At 30.8% G+C, this 21,080-nt stretch overlaps 1 protein-coding gene across 2 annotated transcripts in view; it reads right to left on the reverse strand.

Moving 5' to 3' along the window:
• The window catches only part of LOC118180746 (uncharacterized), an 87,235-nt gene extending 69,013 nt beyond the window's left edge, over positions 1-18,222 (reverse strand). The window contains exon 1 of one of the 2 annotated variants that reach the window (XM_085807796.1): positions 18,077-18,222. The gene's annotated coding sequence lies outside the window, so the exon portion shown is untranslated. Of the gene's footprint in view, positions 1-6,974; positions 7,048-18,076 lie in introns of those variants that run through there. The other variant, XM_085807797.1, reaches the window with a different exon arrangement.
• Positions 18,223-21,080: the final 2,858 nt, after the last annotated feature.

Genomic DNA, 21,080 nt, shown 5'->3' on the forward strand with positions numbered 1-21,080 from the left:
TTTCTATAATGCCTGTCTATATGTTAAGATTAGAAGTACTTTTGATATTTTCCATGCTTGTATCTAGTGAAAAGTAGAGAAAATAAAGAGAAGATAAAAATGCTAAGAAAAATATAAGAAAATATAAGAAAAATATAAGATAAAAATGTTCTAGAATCAGAAGTTAAACATTCAACTATTATGTTTTCATTGTTCTTCCAGATGTTCTCCAAAATGCAAGAAACTGCGTGTTACTACCATGGAGACATTTTTCATTTTATCACATTTTTCTGGAATCTTTTAGAATCGCGGGTCTATAAATTTGCCTTGAAATCTTTCTAAACGTTTCAAGCTTCAAAGTCTAAAATCCTAAAGAAAAATTACCAATTCTGTAACAGCAAAAATCCAGAAATGTTTTTAGAAAAAATCGGAGGAAAAAGTGTGAAATTAATTTTATAGAAAAAACTGATGCATATTCTGAGAATTCTGATCATTCTGAGAAATGGAAAAAATTCTTACCATGAAAAAGTTAAAAAGACATTTTTAATTAATTATATAGCTGTTCTGCTTTTGCTAAAAACTGTTTCGTAAACTGCGCTTTATAGCATTATCCCTTGCTTATTTTCAGATTCAAAAAAATTGTATAATATATGGCCAAAATGGAACTTTATAATATTTGTGTGTGTGTGATTATGGCAAAGCCTCGAGGGCTATCTGCCTAAGGGGAGGGATGCCTTCGTGGAGGACTTTCTAAGGGAAACTGGCTCGTATACACGTTACACATGGGGAAAACCACGAAAACGCCCATGCAGCCAGCCCTTTCGCGGGATTCGAACCTCAGACCGAACTACCAGTGTTCAGCGACTTTACCGCTCCGCCGCTGGTGGGCCCACTTTATAATATGACAGTGAAAAATAAAAATGCTTTATTTTAATGTTATTTTTTAAATATAATTCCAATATATTACCATTATTTTAATGAAATTTATCAATGTGAGAATGTTCTAAAAAATCGTGAAAACATTCCCAGATCTCGGAATTAAAAATTTTCTATAGAAACCGATCTTAAAATCGCCAAGTTAAGAACCATTTAATAAAATAATTCACATCCCTAAAAGCGGAAAGTTGTTTGGGAGCTTTTCATTATAAAAAATGAAATAATTTTGAAATGCTTATGTTTCACTTCTTGCTCAGAAACTCGAGTATCCCACCATTATTTATATTACAAATAGGAACAAATTATAACTCATGAACCATTCACAAAATAGCCATATTTGTCAGTGAATCGCCAAAAATATTCCTGCAAAATGCTAATTCACATCCAAAATGGCAGTCGTAAAAACAGACAGAAATATATGTTGTGTAAAGGTATGGCAGTGTTTCAGAAGATTTCGTTCATAGGAAAATAAATTGGTAAATAAATTAATGAAAACTGACATTTACGAAAGAACATTAGAAATTAAAAAAATAGTCCATATATGTAATTGTCTAGAGAATTAAGTTGGAACTGAACTAAGTTAAAAAAAATGTGTTAAATGAATAGAAATAAATTTAAGTCTATATATGTAATTGTCTAGTGAATTAAGTTGAAACTGAACTAAGTTCGAAAAATGTGTTAACATTATAGAAATAAAATGAATAGAAATAAATGTGTATCAATAAAATAAAATTTTAAGAGATGAAATGGTAATCAATGGGTAAAATCGATAATCATTCATCTTTGATTCGATACTGGAAATGTTTATCGTAAATAATCGTCAATTTCACATGAAAGTTGTTGATGAAGGCAAAAATATCCGTACTTAGTGTAGGAAAAAGATAATAAAGTAAAAATTTGCATAGTCGGGACATTTAACGTGATGTAGGATCCATTCAATTAGTACAAAATACTGAATTAAAAGGTTTTGAGCGTTCAAAATAATAAGAAAGAATTTTGTATGAGTGCATGAAAGAATGAATGTGGTTCTAAAATTATGGATGATAGTTGAGATTTCATTCTAGAAATTTAGAAACTATCAAACTAGCTTAATGAGAATCAAGATTCAAAAGTGGACATTAAAGAGCTCAAAAACATATAGTCAGATATAAAAGGTATTAAGAATTAAAAGGAAATACCAGAATATGAAGGAAATTATAAAGTTTGAAAATGTGAATGAAGTTAATAATGAAGTAAAATAGTAGAATCAGTCATGGTAAGAGTACTGAATGGTATAGAATGATAAATTGTAGAATTGGCAAATTAAAACAGTACTATAAAATATACACTAAGTAAGGGCTATTCAACGAATTGCATATGAACAACAGTTAAAGGTTGTAAAATAAAATGTTTAATTGAAAACTATCTCTATGTTTAAGAAATTTAAACATGTAAATTTATCTGAAATAGTAAAATCAAAAGCGTGATTACAATCGAAAATTATAAAAAAGAGTTAAACTTTAGAGTATATTGAAAACTAGAAAGAAAAACAGTGTCAGAAAAGTATGAAAATTACATCTTAAACTAATTAAAGTTCATGCATATGGTAGGAAAATGTAATAAACAAGTTCAAAATTAGAGTGGCCCACCAGCGGCCGAGCGGTAAAGTCGCTGAACACTGGTAGTTCGGTCCGAGGTTCGAATCCCGCGAACGGGCTGGCTGCATGGGTGTTTTCGTGGTTTTCCCCATGTGTAACGTGTATACGAGCCAGTTTCCCTTAGAAAGTCCTCCACGAAGGCATCCCTCCCCTTAGGCAGATAGCCCTAGTGTGCTTTGCCATAGTTAAATACACACACACACAACACAAAATTAGAGTACTTTAAAAATTACGAAGGTTTAAAATATAAGAAACAAGTTAAAAAAATAACATCTAAAATTAAATAAAGCCCATATATATGGTAAGAAAATAGGGGAATTAAGCTAAAATTAAGAGCCTGTTTGGAAATTACAAAGTTAAAACGTATGAAAGTCGTTACAAATTAAATGAAAGTCATGAGAAAATATAACAAATTAGTTAAAATTCAAAGTATGTTGGAAACTAAAAACGATAAAAAATAGAAAAGAAGTTAAAATTTACATCTAAAATTAAATAAGTCAGGAGGTATATGATAGGAAAATGTAATAAACAAGTTCAAAATAGAGTACTTTAAAGAAATGTTGGAAACAAGTTAAAAATTACATCTAAAATTAAATAAAGTTCATATATATGGTCAGAAAATATAGGAATTAAGCTAAAATTAAAAGTATGTTTGAGGTTACGAAGGTTAAAACGTATGAAAGTAGCTAGAAATTAAAGTCACGTATATAGTGTGAAAATATAGACAATTAGTTAAAATTCATAGTATGTTGGAAACTAAAAAAGTTAAAAAATATAAAAGAAGTTAAAATTTACATCTAAAATTAAATAAAAGTCAGATATATTATCTGAAAATATAGGAATTGTGTTAAAATTAAGACTGTATGGGAAATTATGAAGGTTAAAATGTATGAAAGAAATCAAATAAAATTCATGTATATGATGTAAAAATATAATAAATTAGTTAAAAATTAGAGTACATTAAGCATAATGACGAGTAAAATGTATAAAACAAATTAAAAATTTTAAATCTGAAATTAGGTAAAGGTCATGTATATGATCATGAAATATATGAAATGACTTAAAATACAGAATATGTCGAATATCACAGACGTTAAAAAGTAAGAAAAAAAGTTAAAAATTTACATCTAAACATTGAATAATATAATAAATGAAAATGCGTGTTTAGTAATTATAATCGTAAAATATAACAAATAAGATAAACGTATTGGCTAACAAGTACGAAAAAAATTCTGGGTAAAATGAATTTAGTAATAAAAATGAGTAATGCAATTAAGATTACCTAACGTAAATGTGGTACTATGAACAGAATATTTAAGAAATAAGGTAAAATTCTAAGTATATCGAAAATTAAAAGGCTTAAAATATATCTTAAAAATTAAAAAATTGCCTCCGAAATTAAGGCCTTCTGAATCAATCGTTAAATTTGAGACTAAGCTCTGTTAAGGGTACCTAGGAAATAACCGTCATATAAGCAGTAAAATATCTGGAATGCCAAGAAAAATATTGTAATTAATTCTCATTTAATTCAGATTTATGTTTTTAAATTAATTTGTACGATATTCCTTACGTTTAGATTGTTACCGCTTTTGTAATAAATTTTTTCAGTTGGCAGTTAATTTTTTTAATCGATTTTTTTTGGGGGGGGGCTTAATCGTGAACATTTCAATTGAGGAAGGCTTCTCAGTGAGTTTTCCGTTCTGGATGGCGGACTTATTTCAGATTCTGGTTATTAAAAAAGTCTTGTTTGTTCTTGAACTGCTAAATTTATTTTTGTTGTTACTTAGAAAAATGCAGTTGCTTTGATTTTTAAGTCATTTCTATTCCTTAGTTCTTACATCAGAAGGATGAATTTTATTTCTTTCTCTTTTTGGGTACCCAATATATGGCACACAAGCTGCAAGTTCTTTTGTTCAATTCGTTATCATCATAGAACTGAGGCGTGGGCACTGTCTTTGAAAACAAAATTTGCACAGCACTAAAATCATGAATATTAGTATTAAGGTACATAATTCTGTGTTTTACAAAACATTTTAGGATATATTAAAAACATCTTTGAAGTCGCAAAAAGTAACATAAGGGAATGATTGAAGTCGCAAAATCGCAAATACTAAACTTTAGTAGCACATGTTTGTCAAAAGTCGCAGAGTAGCGAAAAATGGCACAATCTAGCAACACTGAGCAGACGACGCCTATTTTCTTGTTCCTCCTACAACCGTTGGACCAATCATGGCTGAAGAGAAACCAAAGCGCGGAAAGCACAGAAGGGTTGAGTAATAATTGCAGGTAATAAATAATTCTCTTCGTGCAGTTTTTAATCCGTGGCAGCAACGTCTAGTTTGAAGGTCAGATTAATATGCTTCTGCGTTTAGGAATTAGTCATTGTTCTCGATTACAAACTCGCAGCCTTTCGAAATGGAATTTGTATCTAATAATAGGGTTTTTGCGGGGATCTAGATACTTTCGCTGTGGGTAATAATTAAATCGGATGAAAATAATAGGAGGACAGTTTTAAAATATTTTTAACCACATGTTAACTAATAAACTTGTATGTTAAGTACTAATAAAAATACGCTTTTACTTATTTGCTATATAACCTGTATTTTAAATAATGTTACAATTTCATTACGCAAAAGTCTTTTACTGCAGTAAAGTAACCATATGAACCTGCAACACATTTACTCAAATAGGTGCATTCTAAAGCGGTGTTGTTTATCTATTTCAATTAAGATTGCTGAACATAAAAGAAAGTTATGAAACATATTTTATTAACTGACATTAAAACAAACAAACAAGGCATATTGATTTTTCTTTCAGCTATTTTACAGAATTTAAGTAATTTTCAGGTCCCTTTCCCTTATTTGATGTAAAGGATATACATGTAATTTAACGTAAATAGAAACATATCAATTTAAACTTTTAAATTAATCAAATTCAGATTGGTGATAATTTGAAAGATTTTTCAATAATATCGGACATAAGTTTCTCTTCTTGAAACAAAAGTAATCTGCAATAGAACAATCTTCGTTTTTGCAAAGAAACTTAATTGAATGCTGTTGAAAGGTTCACAGTACATCTTCCAAGTTAAAGCCATTCTGATGTAAAATTAGCTAAATTAAAAGTCGAAACTGTAATGCTTTACTTGCATATATATGAATGGTGTGAATGATATATACTGGATTATACTAAAGGAATATATTGATACAGGTGAAATACTAAAGGATATTTGTAACGATAATAGATGTTTTCTCTAAATGCTTATTACAGTAAAATATAATAAATTCAGTATTCCGTATGTTTGAATAAATGAATGGTGTGTGTATATGCACACATAAGTATAAAATATATAGATAAAATATGCCTTGCTCCTTCTAGAGTTCAAAAATCATAATGCGAATATATATTTACAACTTTTAAAGCCTGAAAATCACATGTCTGCGACGTTATCGACATGAGATGTTATGCAGATGCTTTACTTTTTACATATTTTTTACTACGATGTTTTAAAACTGCGATGTTTTTGAACCACTTTTTTTTTACAACGATATTTTATACAGCGATGTAGAGCTGCGATATTTTCTCCTTGCTGACTTTTTCTCCCACATTGTTTGCACGACGCTATTTTTGCCTTACGTTATTTTCTCCGCAACGCTTTCGGCGGACACCCTTCCAGACCAGATAATTTCATTTGAAATTTCAGTTTCATTGCATTCTTTTAAAGTTGATATTACAGCATTAAAAATATCTTTACAAATTACTCCAAAAAAATGGTTGAATAGAACTAAAACTGCATATTTTCCATAAAATGTTAAATTAATAACAAAATTCTTCGCTGGAGATGCAGAAACGAGAAGTATTCTACCTATGATTTAAGTTCGGTTATGAGAATAATATAGTTTAATAAAGTGTAATTATTCAAATTACATGCTGGAATAGCTACATTCTAATTAATTTGCTTTTCAATTACTTCTATAAATGGAAAATATACAAAGTAATAATGATAATGAGTATTATAAAAATCCTTTGCATCTTCGTTAAAAAAAAAAAAAAAAAATAAGAACCGGACAACTGAATAAAAAAATGAGTTCGTCTACCTGCTCCAGGATTTTTTGTTCAATAATTTTACTTGTTCGGATAGGAAGAAAATATCTTTGCATAGGGATGAAACTATAATATATTAAGATATCTTAATATAAATACTATTCTTTAAATATCTTTAATTATGATTTTCAACTTATATATAACATCGCATTTTAGAGGAAAGCTACTAATTATAGCAATTAGTTTAAGCACTCGATTATGGTTTGGGTGAAAGAAATATCAATAGAAATTATGTACAGGACACATTAAAATCCCCAAAAAACGGAAACAATAAGAACAAGGAAAAGCTCTAACGCGATAAGAAAGGACAAGGCTACTTACTTCCTAACTGACAGGAAATCGAATGAATAGCCTCCGCCCAACCGAACGTACGGAACAGGAGTGAGTGATTCTGCATACGGTCACATTAAACGCAGACTTGATCATTGCTTTCCCCTTGTATCATATTTCGCCATAAATTGCGCCAAAGGAGTCTCATTTTCTCGCCAGTTTCGTTTCATGTGTCCAAAAAAAAAAAAAAAAAAAAAATAACGTGTGATGTGAAAGGTGATTCTCGTCAGAAATTACGTGCACGTAAACTGTATTTTTCTATTCACAAAGCTAGAAATTATAATGAATCGGCTACTATTTCATCTGAATGAAATTATTAAAAATTCCATGTTGGAATTTGGAAACAGACTATCTGGGAAATCTTCCAGTGATATTTCAAGATTATCTGAAAGCATTTCATTGAAAATAGCACTGCGTTTACGTGTAAATCATAAATAAACTTCATTAATCATAAATAAAGTCTTGATAAATAAACTTCCTCATTTCATTCAAGATTTAAAAACTGTTATATGCTTCTGATTTATAGTAAATTTATGCATTTTCTTTCAATTTCTTTTTATCGATGTTGATAATTATTTTCAACCCGTGGTTGATAAAAGAATAAGTCTGTACACTTCAGAATGCTCTGCCAGTTTTCATTCATTATGACAATTAGTGTCTAATTATATTATTGTATATATTATCATCTTATAAGGTATTTCTCCCACTTCCCTAGCGTGCCTTCGTGGTGTAGTGGTTCAGCACGCTGGGCCGGTATTTCGAGGAAAATGCACAAACGCCTTCGCCGGAGTATATAAGGTATTTCTCCCACTTCCCTAGTGTGCCTTCGTGGTGTAGTGGTTCAGCACGCTGGGCCGGTATTCCAGAGATGCTCTGCCAGTAAAATAAAAACGCAGATAGCGCTTTGGTTTCTGGGGACGAGTGACTCCTACAGTTCTGTGCAATATTTATTTCAAGCAAAATGCACAATCAGCATATTTATTCCAGAAGTGCTTGAGGCCATTTCCTGTGCTTAAGGTTGAGCGAAAATTATTAATCTTTTGCTTGAACTCTCCAATACCCTCAAATTTTAACATGTTGATAATAGCCTCATACACCTTCTGTCGGCGATTTTTACTTTAATACTTCCGACTGATCGTTTGTAAATAAAATCTTATTTGTGGTTCAAATAAAAAGGAAAAGTGTATAAAACAAAATTTCAAAATTTTGGATTATATTTTATTAGATATAATTGGCCATGAGTAGAAACTTGTTTTTCGAAATTTATATCAATAAAATAAAATAAATATTTGCCCTTTCACTTATTTTTTAATTGAAAACTGTATTTTATTAGGTATTTGAATAACATATAATTTAATTGTTTTTTATTACAGAACATTCAGAAATAAATATGTTTAAAATAAATATTTTGAATCCGACACCTAAAATTTTTAATTTTCCTCTGTTTTTTCTACAATATCAGAAACCTAAATTCATTTTGATCAGTAGTTATATCCACGTTATATTTATGTATTCGTAAACAATGGTCGTAATATTCAGGTAGTGAAGGATCCCATAATATTTCACAAGATGCATATGTATTAAAAAATGCCATAGTTAGATTATCGCTCCAACTCGGCATTTTCGATATGCCGAAAACATTGGACACGACGTCTCTGCCAACACTGCTCGAAGTTACTGCTCGGATAGATTTTTAAATGGCTCAGAGTAGAAACAGACTCGCTGACACATCTCCTCTACGTTTCTATTCGGACGAAGTGAGCGTTTACATTGTCAAAGTAGTCGTAGCGAAAAGCTCGGCGCGGGTCCCGCGGATAAGTGTAAACTGGCCTTTAGACAAATAATAGTAATTTAATTCTACAAGTACCTTAGATGCACTAAAAAACTGAATGTATGAAATATACATGAGATACTGGTCTTGATTTCTTTATTACTACCATGTGCGCATAACTCTTATCAAAAAAGCTTAATGTGTAGCATTAATAAAAAATTTATACAGTGTTTTTAAGAATCATTCTTAATCTTATTAAATCAACTGCCTAGACTAATAATTTATTTTGATGGCTTCTCACAGCAATTTGAGGTGAAAATTTTTGTTTTTCTATTTATCATAACTATGGCTGTTTCCCCAAATAAAAGAGAATTGAAAATTCATATTCGAGTAAGGTAATGCTGTACCTTATTAATACAGTTGAAGCAAGACAGACAGCTTTGCATCCAAGTAGGCATATTAGGTATGGTGGGGTCTTGTTAAATGCTGAGCTTCACCCTGAATGGAATTCCGAAGTTCTCCTGCTCCTCATCGCCTACTATCAAATTTTTGAGAGGATTTAGGCTTGCTGTGAGTGTTGAGTGTCCCCTTACCACACACAAGCACTGTATGCTTACAATCATCCATGCCTTCTTCAGGATTCAAACCTAGGCCCTTTGGTAATAGCAGTCAGCTAACTAACCTATTAACCTGTCTGGGCGGCATCTTATTGACACAGCTACAAGTTGAGGTAAAGCTGGCATCTACGCATAGAATTAGGCATATTAAGTATCACTTGGCCTTGCTAACAGCAAGTTTCCGTCTCGAATGGAGTTCCGAGGGAAGGCATCCCAGGCTGCGGTTCGAGGGTCTCCAGCACCAACCTCTCAGAAAGACTTCAGTTCATCGTGTATTTTGAGCACTCAGAATGATTACAAACATTCATGCCTTTTCCAGGATTCAAAACCGGATCCTTTGGTACAGCAGTCAGCATCACTATTCACTATCCCATCTGGTTGGCATCTTATTGACACAGTGAGATAGCCTGCTACCTAAATGACGGATTATTATACTATTATTCGATTGGTCGACATGTAGAAGATGACTTAGCATCATTTAGATGGCCACTGAGATCTCCCAGCTTTATAGCCGGTGATTTTTTTCCTTTGGGGTTTATGTAGAAGGTAATGTTTATATGCCCTACTGTCAGTTACAACTGCTGTAATTACAACCAGCTAGGAAATATTACAATACATCTGAGCTGAGTCGGAGTACTGCTTGGACACGTATCGTGTAATAAGATAAATATAAGAATATTCATAATATTATCACTGAATTGAAAGACATGCACTTCACTGAGAATTTTAATGTCCTATGGCTAATAAACTTTTAGTTATGCGAGATACGTATGTATGTACAGACGTCATGAAAAATTCCCTACTATTTTGGGGGGGGGGAAAGGGACAATTCTGCTGAAATATAATACCCTAAAATTTTTTGTAATTACAATACTTTCTTTACTTCACACAAAGAAGTAAAAATAATACATAAGAAAATTGATGCAACATACATTGCCACAAACTAGATCTGTTAACTTATTCAAATTTCTTTCAAATCTCTATCTAACACATTTCAACAAAAGAAATAAATAATAACGTTTAGCTTTCTAAAGCAGCCTATGAAATAAAATAATATCTGATATCATTTGTTAACTGAAGAAATCCTGTAACTGCAACACGTGTCTGCCCCTACTTGAACTGAAGGTAAGACTGAAGATTCAAAGAAAATTCAATGGAAGAAAATCTGCAGGCCTGTGAATTTAATGCCAGAGGTGATTCAGTAATTACAAGATAAAGAATCAGACAGAATTCAGGAATGAAAATCAATCCAAAAGACACAAATTCGAATTCTAGGAGTTGCCTGAATTGAACTCAATCCTTATCTAAGTGTGCCATGTAATGCTGATATTGCTTCAGAGCAATGATGGATATCCCACAGAAAAAGTGCATTCTATGGATATATTTAAAATTGCATTGCAGCCTGGTTTCATTCTTTGATTTTCTCTTTCTGACATCCAATCAATAAATCATTAAATTCATTATATATTTTTCATATTTTATAATGAGATAAGTGTAATAGCTTGAGCAATTATTTTAAGTTTTACTTTCATCGTTAGAGATATTTCCTAAAGTAAAATTATATACTGGAATGGCTTAAGTTTTGAAACATCGTTAGTTCAGCATTAATTATATTTCTGGTAAATAATGGGCTGGCTCATTTTAATTCTTTTAAACTTCCGCTTACAAAGTCATCCACAAAAGCTTCTATTCTCATAGGAACCTTAAGTGCTTTACGATAGTCCAATCCAGGCTGATCTTACAAAAAAATAATTACTGACAGGTTATTGTAAAAAATAGTTTATAGTGAGATTGTGCAAAACCTTTAGCAATTTAAAATAAGCAAAGAAATTGTAATTCTCGCGACTTTTTTAGCATGCCTTCGTGGTGTAGTGGTCAGTACACTGGGCGCATATTCGAGAGGTCCGTGGTTCGAGTCCCGGCGAGGGCATTGCTCATTTTTCATGTCTCCTCCTCCGAAATAACCTAATGTCTCTATATGTTTTAAAATAATATTTATTAGTTAGAATTTAAACCAGGGATTTTCTATGTGAGGTTGATGAAATTTTAAAGGGGATGTATGATGATCAAAGAGTCGATATCCGAATATGCGGAGACAATTGATTAGCACAATCAAAATCTTCATTGACTACAAAAATGTATTAATAAAATAGATAATTAATTGTTTATTGATATAAAACTTTATCATACAAATAAATCAAGTCATATTCAAAACACATGAGAGTACACTGAGTTTGGGAATTTAAAAGACATCCGAGAGAAATATCTCAAATTTGTTACCGAACCAACATCATTGACTTTTCCCCTCTTCTTACCCACTGAAAAGAAACTTTGGTCAGGTCAATAACTTACTACGGAGAACGAGAAACAAGTTGAATATTTCTGAATGAGCTGATTTAACAATTAAGTTAAGCAATTTTATGCCATATATTAAAAAAAAAATATCATTTCAATGTATCAAGCACAGCCATTATATTAATTAAAATCGAACTTTGAGGTAATTAGATTCCGTAATTTTGCATGTGTTTATATTTTTGCATCTTTTTGCAAGTTTATTTTGCATCTTGTTTATATCTGTGAATTAAAAAATAATAAGAATACAAATAGGAGCCTAACAAACCATTTTTCAAACTTTCATTCATATTAGTCTAGATGTAATTTTTAATTTATGTGTACGCAATTATTTGTATTATTATTATGTTATATGCTACATATCAGGCGTCGGCAACATATGGCGCAAGGAAAATTTTCACTAGCACCCTACACCACTCTACAAAGTTATCAGGCAAAGATAAATTGCCCTGTCTCTCCTATCTGTGCCGTGAGGAATGTTTAGTTACCAAAATTTCGTCACAATTTCTGAAATGAATACTCTTGTTAAAATAGATAATTTCATAGTGTCTTACTCTTCATTGGTACACAGGCAATTTAAATCTCTTTTAGAAGAAATGGAAAGCGAATATGTGGAATATATATCTCCTCTTATATAGCCATGTCCATTGGTTTAGTTGAGGTGATGTCTTGAATAAGTTTGTGTCATGCATGGAACACATTAAAGTTTTTCTTAATGAAGAAGAATCAACATTTCTCCGAATTGAACGATACAGAATGGTTATGTAAACTGATGTTTCTGACTGATATAACTAAACATGTCAATGAACTAAAAATTGCAAGGAAAGAGCTAAACAGTGTCTGAAATTTTTGAATATTGGAATGGCTTTGTTGCAAAATTAAATATATTTTCCCATGATATTAATACCAGTACCTATAAATACTTCCCAAATGCGTCGCAAATGCTCTTGAAATGCCCCCCAAATGCTCTTGAAAATACCTCGACCTTAGGCAAACATTAACTTCAGACTTACGTAGAAGCAATGAGGAAGGAATTTTCCAAAAGAGGCACACTTTGAAGCTTATATGCCTATATTTTCCTTCCTAATCAAACCAGATTTAATAGACACATTAATAATCTCATCTGATTTGTCAATTTTTGAGTGGATGGAAGTTGATAATTTTGAAATGGAAGTTATTGAATAACAGCCTCAGAATTATGGAAAACAAAATTTATGGAATTACAAAAAAATATGGGAGATAACTCGAACGATAAATCAACAGCTTTTTTTTAAATTGCTGTATATCAGTACCGGAGTGATTTAATTATATTAAGAAAACTGCATGCGCTCTGCTTTACACTTTTGGTTTCATATATCTATGTGAACAAATCTTTTCTCATATGAAAAATATTTTGAGTCCACAAAGAAATTGTTTAACAACTAAATATTCAAAATCATGCGTCAAATTGAAAGTCACAAATTATAGCCTTGATATTGCGATATTTAGAGCGGTTAAGGTTCGCATTAAAATATTAAGTTTTTGTTTAATTATACTGAAGAAACACTTATATTTAATGTCGTTTATTTTTAATAAATATTTTTAAAAAATACGTAATACATAATATATGTACAATTTAATTTTTTATTTATGTTGAAGGAATAGTTATATCTCATGTTAATAAATATGTTTAAATGATGAATAATTAATATATAGTAAAACTCTAAATCTGTATTCTTGTTACCTAACTCTGCATGCATTGTCACAGAAATTGAATTGTTTGAAATATTTTCTACTGTGTGGCATCCTGAATCATGTTGGTACAGCGGTTTGTCACACCACAGCTACAAGGTTGCTGATCCCTGCTGTATATTATAGAGAAAACTATAAAATGTTCAATGAAGAAAAAGGCTGGGAATCCCTAATTTAAACTTTAAATTTTTAAAAAAGTGCTTTACAGACTTCATTCTTGGTACTTTCAGATGTTAAGCAAAACCATACGTAAATGGCACGTCTGGCAATATATAGAGTGAAAATCTTGCGAAATATGGAAATCTGAGTGAGTGGCTACTGGCAGGCCCTATATTAGTTTGTAGAAAAGAAAGCTCTGAGTAAACAGAAAAATTAGCCGCAATCAAAAGCTTAACTGTAAAAAAAACTACAACTTAATTTTAATGAACTGAAACTAAAGGGAATGTTTAAAAAATTCAAATAATGTAAAGTTCAGCTTATTGGGAAAAGTTAATATTAAATCTGAATTCTACATTTCAGTATTTAAAGAAATCACGAGGGTACTCTTCTGTTATAGTGGCCGTATTCAGAAATGTATATATACAAAATGTATATAATTTGCTTTGATTTACAAACTACACGTCCAAATCATATATATTTACTTCCTGGATGTATTTTTATATTTGGTTTACTAAAAGTTTGATTAAAAAAATTTTAATCAAAATTTTAGTAAACCAAACAAATTTTAGTAAACCTGCACAGATCAGGTAAACAAATTTTAGTACACCTGCACAGATCAGGTCTGCATTTTTCAAGTTTACTACTAAATACATATGTAATTTTGTCTTTCAGGAATATGATTTTATTATTATTATTCAATTTATCCTTACACGAATTTAATTCTGATCCCATATCCCCACATTATGAGGAAAAAACGGTAAATTAATATCGAGCATCTTCAAGAGACAGTTAATTTTCTATATTATTTTTCTTTTAGAAGGGAAATGTTATGTCTCATGACATAAATATCCTGAAATTTTGAAACGCTTTTTTGGATTAAAGGCTCTAAAGATGGGAATAAGCAACATTACTCTAAAAAACGTTATAGAAAATACACAAGTACTAAATGCGGACACAACAGACAGAAAGTGCCTCAGTAAGGATCTCTCACTGTCTTACTCATTTTCCTAAATAATTTAAATATATTTGTTTTGTGATAAAGCGCCAAATATGACACATTTAAAGTAACCCCTTGCGCATGAGCTGCTGAACCATCAGGGGGAAAAGCACAGGTCAAGTCTGCATTTCACGTCGTGTATCTGCGCAGACTCAGTAACTCAAAACTACCTGTAGATGACATACACTAGAATTCCTACCTGGGCTACGCCTAATGGAATAAAGTTTACTTTCCTAATCATTCAGCTAGAGAACTTAGATATGATTTCTGAACAATTATAAATTTAATAAGGCTTGATGAAGCTTCATAAAATTAAAATTATTATAAAAGTAAGCTACAAATTTGATCAAAGAGAATTAAGCATAACAGAGGTCACAGATTCCAATTCGATCGTAGGCATTACAGAGATGCCGGGCCGGTGACTAATGTCTGGAAACACGGATTACAAAAAGTAACCAACTTTTTGTAATTTCGCAAGTAATATACACTCAATAAAAAGAAAAACAGTGGATATACAGCTGGTAAAATACACGAAAAAATGCAAAGGTACGAAGCATAAAAATATATGAAAATACAAAAACACAAAAATATGAAATTGAGTAAGCCAATGTCCTATAAACGATGCATTAGAATGCACAAAACTTAAATATAAATGGCGGGGTAACTGAATATATTGCAATCTAGTCTACAGTTATAACTACACATTATTTTCATAACATTTACATCCAACTAACTGAGCTGAAAATATCTTCAAATATTAAAAGTAATATAACTAACTTACGTATGGAATTATCAGTAGCCGATAATTCGAGCATTTTAACAGAAATTTTCTTAAAAATACTGCTCAGCGCATAATCTCTGAACAAGTTAATGCTTGTAAAAATTTAGCAAAATCAGCAAAGGCATTTAGGCCCAAATCACTAGTCTGATTATCATTAACTTACAGGCTTAATCTGAACTATGCTAGCAAAAGCTACACCAGGTGTTATATTTGCAGATTTGCTTACAATATGCTTAATCACATATAATATACTTACATCTAACAAGAATTACTTTCATTATGAATTTTATTTAAATGAAAATCTGTATCAATCAATTCAGAAAGTTTAACGAATCTACCATAATGGTTTTCGCAGTTTAGCGTACTTCTAATTTTAGAAATTAAGACATGTATTTGACGCACCTAGGCTTAAGCCTGCAAATTTCGGAAGAATGGTTAAGTGTTGGTAGATGTGACACTGCACGCCACCACCTTATAAGCTGTAGCAGATACATAAAAATTCATAAAATTAGTTAAATCATAAATCTCTTCAACCCCAGGAATATTTTAAAACTGAAGTTGAAACAAGGGCGTATGCACCCTTGTTTAAATGCTATGCATTTGTGCAGCCTTTCTAATTTTGGAGCCTTTATTTAAAAGCTCTTTATGAATTTCTTGAGCATGACAGTCGGAAGGATGCCCTCAAAGTACAATTTTTATCGGACGCTCAAGTTTACGGGTAATAATAAAATGCTCTTTCTTTTATCTGGTAATATCCGATGATCTTCGGTGTGGGGAAAAATCGTGAGGAATTTTCCATTTACTCTGTTCCACTACTCTTACAGTTCGGAAGCAAATATGCTTAATTACGTAGTAAGTACTAGTATTTAGTATAAATGTATGTATTTTCTTTTTCTGCAACATTTCAGAGCACTAATAAAGTGAAGTATTTCTTTCTTAAATAACACTTCATTCCTGAATGGAATTACAATTAAACGCTCTCACTGTTCCTGTGCTCAGAAAAAACTGAGATGTTTTAACAAGTTTCCTCTAATTACATTTCAAAGAAATTTTTAGGTAATCTGATTTCATCAATGATAACAAAAATTAAAAATCAAAGTTTATGTATCTATTATTAACGTTAAAATAACGTATTTTATTACAGAGCATTTTATCTTTTATATTATACTACATTTACATTATATTTATTATTATATTTTATTACAGAGTATTATATCTTTTATATTATATTACATCTGTATTATATTTATATATATTTATTACTATATTTAGAGATGATTTTTTTTTTTTTTTTGCCTTTCAAAAGTATCTTCAAAAACCATATTCACATTATAATTAATGCTCCCTTTGGTTTATTTCAAATTACAGCACTTGTTTTAGTAGTGAAATGTTGGTATTAAATTGTGGGTACCATATATGTTATTAGTGTGAGGTACGGGAGGGGAGAGAAAAAATATTTATTAGTATTCTTTAAGACTTGAAGCTATTTTATTATAATATATAAGGAAATATTTTTTTTCATATCTTTCTAAATTTTATTCAACTATGCACATTTTAAACATGCTGCTTTACAATTGTCCTAAGTATATATTTCATATATATTTATATAATCTCATATACACCCATCATTTTTAATAAAGACTCTGTTCACACATGAATGAATCTTGATTAAATGGATTAAACATATCCCTGTCAAAAGTATTTTAAATTATGTTTACAGTTAAATAGGTTAATAATAATATTTAATTGTAGTAATTAATATTTGCAATGTAATAATTTAGATTTAATTGTAGGTTTACAGTTAATTTCAGTTAATTAACTGTAGGTGTACATTTGAATAAGTCACATTTTATATAATGACTATTTAGATTTCTTCACGGACCATTTAAACATTCACGAGACTCGCTGAATATAAACCCTTCCATTCTCAGATATATTTATAAATAATTTCATTAATAGTTACATATTTAACTGGCAGGAAAACTGAAAGTCCTCTCGAGTAATTTAGTGGTAAAGACAATTAACGTACATGCTGTTATATGGTTAGACTTCGTAATGTTCCATATTAATGTTATATTGTTAATTATATAACTGGTTAAGCGTTGGTTGAATCTTCATACGAAAGTATACAGATGCGTACAAGTATATTAAGAGAATTCTGATCAAATGAAACTTAATAAAAACTTTTATGCTGAAAATCGGTAGGGGTGAGGAATAAATAGAGACTCACCATTAAATTACATAATTACATTTATACTAAGTTAATTACATTACTTTGTATTTGCCTTCTTATAAGATAGTACACTTATAAATCATATACACCATACAATATTATCAGTTTTGTGTCTATAACTGCTGTTATTAATTACAATTTGTAATTATTACTAGGTCTCCTCTACCATGCATTCGCTTTAAGGTATGACCAGGCTTTGCCATCTAGTTTAACTAGTACTTATATGTTTGCTATCAAATGGTGTACTTGATAAATTTCCTAACCTCAATTAACAGTATGCCTGAATGCTTCTTTGCAGGTTTTGCAAATTTTAAAGACATCGGTTGATGGTACATTAAGAACCCTTTATTTTTATAGCAAATAAGAAATTTGTGTTAAGCTGAAAATAAACAAATTAGGAAAAAAATCCTAAAGTTCAAATAACATTAATTTATTAATAAAAATGTACTTACACTTTCTAGAAAGTACTTCACCGACTGACTGGCAGCTTTCGTTTTCGATTATTATGTGGAAGAAATAAGCGGAGTGTTCACTGCACCGTTTCCGTTTTCTCTATGACAGAAATAACTGCCGCTCATTAATACGCCAAGTTTATCAAGTTATCGCCAAATATTCAAAAACGAGCATTCATGTTCCTTGAGTGTGTGTGTGTGGGGGGGAGAAGTTTCACCTTAAAGTCCGCTATTTTTATTTTTCGGCATAACTTCCGCAGCTGAAAGTGGGCATGCGCATAATTACGAAATAACGGTTAAGATGGGAGAAAGATTTATAGCTGTAACACGTGATATGCACCTGGAAAGCGGATGAGTCAGATTGAAACGTTAAACATGAAAGGGAATTCATGCACAATCAGAAATCAATATCTGCTTTTATATTAATGCAAATTGTAAAGTAACAACGTAGACATCTATTAAAAACAAAACTGAAAGGTGAAAAGGGGGGAAGACAACGCAAAATTAATTAGTGCTGAAAGTTATGTATGACATAACTTGCAAACGTAACTTAGCCGAAACGAAAATTCAATTTCAGTTGTGAAATTCACCAAAATGAGTTAAAGAAGATGCTTCGATGCCAAAAATCTTTAATGATGATATCAATGGATACTTTGTAGTCAATCTGCCATTCTCTCCCTTTTTTTTTTTCATTCTCATCTCGTTTTGGCATTTTGCTTTGAAAACTTCAAATGTAGGTTCACTTTTCAAATTGTTGCCACCAAATATTATCGCCGTGTGTTATATTTAAAGAAATTAAATAATGAAGAATCTGCATAAATGTATACATGTTTCTCGCATTGTGATAAAACGACGGTACCTAGAGCGATCAAATTTTGAATAACGTAGCCTTCCACCGAATATGGGCATCTGGAAGCCCTAATTTGGAATTTGTTTTATTATCGATTTCATATTTTGTAACACTTCAACGAATTTTTTATTAACAAACTCGACGATTTCGAAGCGAACAATGGTAAAACTGTACGAAAAACAAAACATTTTTATCTCCAGAGCGCGAGAATGTGTATCGCAAATTCTAAAGATATGCTTATTTTAAGATTATTTTGCGATATTGCAATTGAATTGAATTTTATGGTTTAAGTGCAAAGAACATTTAATAAACAAAGGATAACACACAAAAGGTAAAAAAAAAAAAAGTCCCTTTGGGCATAATGTAAAATCTGAAAGTTTCAGAATTTTATTTATTTATTTATTTATTTATTTATTTCATTTCATTTTAGACTATGGAAAAATGCTCAGGCTACTACTAGAATCTGATAGCACTGTTTTTTGTTTTTTTTTCCTTAATATTGTTAGCTTTCATTTATATGATAGAGGACATATCCATAATTCTCATCTTTAAAAAAATCACCATCTGAAAAGGAAAGACATATTTTGAAATTTGGCACAAAATTATCTCATGAATCGAATATCCGAATATATTTGCAAGCAGTTTTTCAAATGCATCCCTTGTATGCAGATTTGAGTAGCTCATGAATAGTGGGTAAAGACCGATTCTGAAACAATAGGAGCTCCACAGCTTCTCCACCCTTTCTCTTTCCCACCCAAGCGCTGCGCTTCTCTTTCCCACCCGTTCCTTCCTCCTCCTAAGGTCAGAGCATGGAAGGTAGGAAGTAAGGAAATTCCTACCTCCATGCTCTGATTCTACAAGAAGGTGGGAAGGGGTGAGGAAGAGAAGCTCTTGGAAGGAAAAGGGAGGGTGGGGAAGCTGTAGAGCTCCTATTGCGTCAGAATGCATATTTCCAAACCCCAAACGTTTTGAATTTTTGACGTCACCCAACAATTCGATTAGTTTCGCCTGCATAATTCTTGCGCATGCGCTAAGCAGTCGAAGGTCGAGACTAGCAGTTGCGTAAGGTTTTAGGGATTCTCAACGGATGTAACGAAATAAATATACTAGTAACGTTCTTCCAAAAAATAAAACCACTCTGTACTTAAACATCAGGTAGCAACATGATAAAAGTTCATAAAGATTAAGAATATTTGGTAATTCAATCCTGAAGTGTAAAAATTTGCTTAGAGATTAATCATATTTTAGTTCTGAAAAGATGTTCATTAACTTTTTACTTGCTGACACTATTAAGAATGAAGTCTGAAAGTGTGTTCTTTTATATAAATACTTACTTTGACCTGTTTCTGTAGTAAGAAAACATTATTTTAATATTACTATCTGCTTATAAGATCATGCGAAATGCTGAACACTGTAGGTACTATCATAATTTTCAGATGTCTTTTCACATTGGAGTTTGATTTGTCATTGTAAAATATATTGTATTATAAAAGTTCAATCAAAGAAACTTATTTTTTTAGAATGATTAGAGATGTGAATATTCTAACTGAATTTCCTTCCCATCACTTACAATTTACTTCATAGGTTTTAAAACACATTCATATTGACAAAAAATTGTCTCTGCAGAAAATTTTTTTTGTTGTTTAAAAACTATTATTTTCCAGCAAAGTAATAAAAAGTTGACTAATCTTGTGCTTCACAGATTAATATGAATATTGAATTCCAAATATTACAAAAATAGTTTGTTGATATTTTATATTAACAAACTTATATAGTTTGTAACAGATGCACCTAACGATATGGAGAAAAATGTTCCATTAAAAAAATTCTGCATGTTAATCCAATAGCTGAATTACTTCCATTTCTGAGAGAAATCCAGTTTCAGTGCTGATATAACAAGTAAATACAGGAACTTTTTTAGAAGCTTCAAAATATAAGCTAGAGGTCTACTGTAAAATTTTATAAATGAAAAGAAATAATTTGCTTTTATTTCCAGAAACTGAAGGAAAAATTATCGCTGATGAAGATTTTACAAAATAGTCCTTCATTAAAATAAGCAAACATTGCTATAACAATAATGAAAACACCTATGTGTTTACTCAGCTGTTAGATTTTCTGCATGTATATTAAATTTATTTCACATTTTTTCAATAA

This window comes from Stegodyphus dumicola, chromosome X1 (genome assembly GCF_044657685.1).
Source record: "Stegodyphus dumicola isolate Sdum_Otavi_A_Nest chromosome X1, ASM4465768v1".
Lineage (NCBI taxonomy): Eukaryota > Metazoa > Arthropoda > Arachnida > Araneae > Eresidae > Stegodyphus > Stegodyphus dumicola.